Here is a 5,000-nt window from a genome sequence, read left to right as displayed (position 1 = left end):
GTTCCGACGATCGATTTGCACGTCAGAATCGCTACGGACCTCCATCAGGGTTTCCCCTGACTTCGTCCTGACCAGGCATAGTTCACCATCTTTCGGGTCCCAACGTGTACGCTCTAGGTGCGCCTCTCCTCGCAATGAGAACGAGACGCCCCGGGAGTGCGGGGCCGCATTGTCTCGCGGCCCATCCTCCCTCGATCGGACACGCGCAACCCACTCAGGGTGGGCACGCGCGCCGATTTTCACTTTCATTTCGCCTTTAGGTTTACAAGTCCCAATGACTCGCGTACATGTTAGACTCCTTGGTCCGTGTTTCAAGACGGGTCCTGAGAGTACCCAAAGCAATAGCGTCGCCGACCGGTAATCAGAGACTCGGCCAGTCCAAGAAATCCGCCAGCCAACAGCTGCCGATGCCCCAGCACGGAATTAAACTCCGTAAAAACTGAGAACGATCGACGATCGCTTGCGGCGGTCTAGACGCACACACATTCGAGAATGGATTGGTTGCGGCCCGATACCGTCTAGTGTACCGTCGTGCAGTCGGCCGGGCGACCGAGGGTCTGCCGCGTGCGCCGAAGCGACGCGACAGTCACCCGCTCGGGCCGTAGACCGACACACAACGGGTCGCGACGTTCTACTAGGGGAGAAGTGCACGACTACGACGCCGGAGCGTTCGAATCGAAGGTGGCGTGCCCTCGCCAATGGAACCACGAAGGCCCACCCGGAGCATCGCTCACCAACGATCACCGACGCCGTCGACGATGAATCTCCCCATTCGATCTTTTGGGTTTCTCAGGTTTACCCCTGAACGGTTTCACGTACTCTTGAACTCTCTCTTCAAAGTTCTTTTCAACTTTCCCTCACGGTACTTGTTCGCTATCGGTCTCGTGGTTGTATTTAGCCTTAGATGGAGTTTACCACCAACTTAGGGCTGCACTCTCAAGCAACCCGACTCTAAGGAGAGATCCTCCCGAAACGCGTTCCGGTCACTACGGGCCTGGCACCCTCTGTGGGTACATGGCCCCATTCAAGATGGACTTGGACGCGGTTCGACGTCACGGGATAAACGGATCCTCCCGAACACTACATTTCCCAACGGCGGAACCGCGGGATTCAGTGCTGGGCTAATTCCTGTTCGCTCGCCGCTACTAAGGAAATCCTTGTTAGTTTCTTTTCCTCCGCTTAGTAATATGCTTAAATTCAGCGGGTGATCTCGCCTACTCTGAGGTCGCTTCAACGTCACGACACGGTGACAATTTTTTTTTTTTCAAAGAAAAAAAAATTTCGTGCCATGTGGGCGCGATTCGAGAAAAGCAAGACGGTTTGATAACAATGCGACAGAGGGTCTTTATTTTTATTTCTCTCTCCGAGAATCGCCTCAAAGAGAAAAAAAAATAAAAAAAAAAATTAATTCGAATAGAATCGAGAACCGTATATTCTATCTCGATCGAGAAACGTTTTATGCATCTCGCCAAAGTGCCTTTTAAACTTCGTTCGTCGTATCATGTTCGAGCTAAGACTCACGCAAGACACCCGTAACGATCTCCGGTTTTTAACGCCCGTCCTCTTTGTATAATATATATATATATACGTGTTATGTATAATATATCTCCCGTAGCCGTTTCTCTCTTCTCGACGATTCCAGCGGTTCCTTGTTTTCGCCTGTTATTGCTGGCACAGAGATCGAACACGCGACATATATATAACATATCGGTTTCTTTGCTCTGTACCAACGACGAAAACGCACGGGAACTCACGCAAGTGGAAAAGCGAGCGCGAGACGTACACAACGGGGTGAATTTATTACTCGGGGACTGGACGACCGGCGATCTGTTAGGATGCGCGGTCCAGCGATAGACGACGAAGAGACATGGGATGACCAACGATCTCTTTTTCTCTAATACTCGGAGCGCCGAAACGCCTTAAAGCAAAAAAAAATCACACGCGCGTACGTCGTACGTACGGCGCGTGTATACCTCGTCTCTAATCAAGTTTCGTTAGTCTTTCTCGAGCCTCGCCAAAGAGGATCGTTCTCTTCCTCTGCGCGATCTCTCCGTGCCAATGTCAGAGATTATTCTCTTTCGCACGACGACGAAAACGACTATTTTCGACGATCCGAACAACTTTGTAACGGACTCACATGCACATCTTAAAATCGGGTACAGAAACGTTGCGCAACACCGTGAGCTTTTCTCTTCTTCGTCACCCTTAAATATAGCCGATCGTAGACGCACGCTAGATCGTAACACACTTTTCGTTGATTTCCGACGAACGTGGCTTTGGGCCAGGCGCGCGGGCAGAGAGATACGCGACCGACGGGGAAAAATTCGTCCCGATACATGTACGCGTACTCTCCGATCTCCGCGCAACGCTGGGGATCATCTCCCTAAGTCATCAGCGTTCGAAGAAATCTCGTGTGTCCGTTCCCGGATCTACGGCTTTCTCTGGGTTCACGAAGAACAGAAAAAAGCACAGAGGATGAAAAACGCAACGACGACCCATCGATGCGACGGTCCTCGTTGTCTTCTCGTCAGTCGTCTCGCGCCTGCAGAATACATCTCTGCCGCACGAACAGACGGAGTGGGTATTCGATCCCTGGGGCTGTACGAGTAAAAACATCTTGATGAAAAGACGGTTGTGTTTCTTTAAGGCACACAGTTTTTCGTTACGCCACCAAGTTTAGGTTTAGGTTTTAATATCTTGGTTCTCTTTTCTCTCCTCTCTCGACTGACTTTGTTCAAAAATATTTTTGCTTTCTCTCAGTCTCGCCAAAAATTCATTTAAGACGACGTCGGGGGCGCGGTCATTCGTGCTTATCGAAGACTAACAAAACGTAGCAGAGGCTGATACAAAAAGAAAAAAAAAATCGGCCACGAAGAAAACTCGCTCTGTGTATCTCGATAACCGCGTCGACGACGACGGTTCTCTCCGCGCTCTTTTAATTCGTATCCTTCTTCTTGCGCTTCGTCCGACTCAGAAACGTTCGTAAAACACGAACGACGGCGGGTTGTCAAGCCAAGAAGGGACAGAGAAGAGACGGAGGTAGTTTTGCGAGTCTCCCGTGAACGCGATAGATTTTTCATATATATTTGTATCGAGAGCATGCGTACGCCGGTCTCCACACGATCCAGCGACGAACGCCGACGAACGTCCAACAATCGCTCGTACGTCGCGTACGAGCCCTCGACCGCTCTTTAATTCGTATTCTTTTGCTTGGCGCTCGTCCTCCGACTCAGAAACGTTCGTTTAAAGATAAAACGAACGACGGCGGGCTGTCGACGAGGCAAGAAAGAACAGAGAGAGACGGACCGAGAGCAACGATACGCAACGCAAGCAGTCTTAGGTTTACGTGAGCAACCCTCAGCCAGGCGTGGTCCAGGAATTGTATCCGTGGACCGCAATGTGCGTTCGAAATGTCGATGTTCATGTGTCCTGCAGTTCACACGTTGACGCGCAATTAGCTGCGTTCTTCATCGACCCACGAGCCAAGTGATCCACCGTTCAGGGTAATCGTTTATGCATGGATTTTTGTTTGTGTACTCAGGTTTTTGTACTCTTATTCTCGGTTCGAAAGAAGCCGATATCCGACAAACGTCCGACCAACGGGAATCGAACGCGCGGAAGTCGCCATATGATTGACGACACGAAAATACGTTCGAAAACGAAATCGGACGGACTGCGCGACGACACACGCAGCCCGCCGACCGGGCGTAAAGTGCATTATAATATATAACAACCAACGAGATCGAAGCTCCGTTCGTCAGGAAACGACGGGGATATAACACCCGATTCTGAATCCTCTGTACAGCACACGATCTCGCGAAGAAAGCGCACGGTGGCTAGCCCATGATATATATATATGTTCGTTCCTCTCGTCCAGTTATTCGAAGCAAACAGCCGATATGCATCTCCATCGTTCGGGTAAAAAAAATCGATGGGACGCGCACGGTCGTAGTCTTCCTCGCGCGGTCGTTTCTTCCCGATAGCCAGAAGCAGAGTTTGAAAAACTCTAGCGACGGAACGAGGCATTAGACTCTCGACAACGAGGATACAGACACGGCCGGCGGTCCCCTCTGAATCGACTTCGGTGGTTCAGGTAAAAATAAAAAAAATCGATGGGACGCGCACGGTCGTCGTTCCTCTTCCTCGCGCGCGGTCTATTCTTCCCGATAGCCAGAAGCAGAGTTTGAAAAACTCTAGCGACGGAACGAGGCATTAGACTCGCGACAACGAGGATAGAGAGACGGCCGGCGGTCCCCTCTGAATCCACTTTGGTCGCTCAGGTAAAAATAAAAAAAAATTCGAAAGGGACGCGCACGGTCGTCCTTCCTCTTCCTCGCGCGGTCGTTTCTTCCCGATAGCCAGAAGCAGAGTTTGAAAAACTCTAGCGACGGAACGAGGCATTAGACTCTCGACAACGAGGATAGAGAGACGGCCGGCGGTCCCCTCCGAACGGATGGCGACAACGACGACTAAAGCGCGAAAAATCGCGACGAAGAGGAACGCATCTCCGTTCAGGTGTATGTGTGTGCGTGCGTTTAAAAAAAATTCGATGGGACTCGCAGCCATCGGCCTCGCGCGGTCGTTTCTTCCCGATATCCAGAAGCAGAGTTTGAAAAACTCTAGCGACGGAACGAGGCATATGACTCACGACAACGAGGATATGGACAGGCGGTCCCCTCTGAACGGGTCGACGAGACGATGGTAAAAGAGACGAACCGGACGAAACTTCCGTCGATCAGGTAAAAATAAAAAAAAATTCGATGGGACGCGCACGGTCGTCGTCGTCTTCCTCGCGCGGTCGTTTCTTCCCGATAGCCAGAAGCAGAGTTTGAAAAACTCTAGCGACGGAACGAGGCATATGACTCACGACAACGAGGATAGAGAGACGGCCGGCGGTCCCCTCTGAATCGACTTCGGTGGTTCAGGTAAAAATAAAAAAAATCGATGGGACGCGCACGGTCGTCGTTCCTCTTCCTCGCGCGCGGTCTATTCTTCCCGAT

The 5,000-nt window shown here is 51.1% G+C and overlaps 1 non-coding gene and 1 pseudogene across 1 annotated transcript; both read right to left on the bottom strand.

The window, feature by feature from the left end:
- The window catches only part of LOC139997343 (large subunit ribosomal RNA), a 4,752-nt pseudogene extending 3,524 nt beyond the window's left edge, over positions 1–1,228 (bottom strand).
- A 2,123-nt stretch (positions 1,229–3,351) lies between these two features.
- Positions 3,352–3,506, bottom strand: LOC139997344 (5.8S ribosomal RNA). The gene has a single exon (XR_011802742.1). It is a non-coding gene; the product is annotated as a 5.8S ribosomal RNA (ribosomal RNA).
- Positions 3,507–5,000: the final 1,494 nt, after the last annotated feature.

The sequence above is a fragment of the Bombus fervidus genome, unplaced genomic scaffold (assembly GCF_041682495.2).
Source record: "Bombus fervidus isolate BK054 unplaced genomic scaffold, iyBomFerv1 scaffold0059, whole genome shotgun sequence".
NCBI classification, from domain to species: Eukaryota; Metazoa; Arthropoda; class Insecta; order Hymenoptera; family Apidae; genus Bombus; species Bombus fervidus.
The sequence above is the reverse complement of the archived record's forward strand: the minus strand, read 5'-3'. Positions and strand labels throughout refer to the sequence as shown.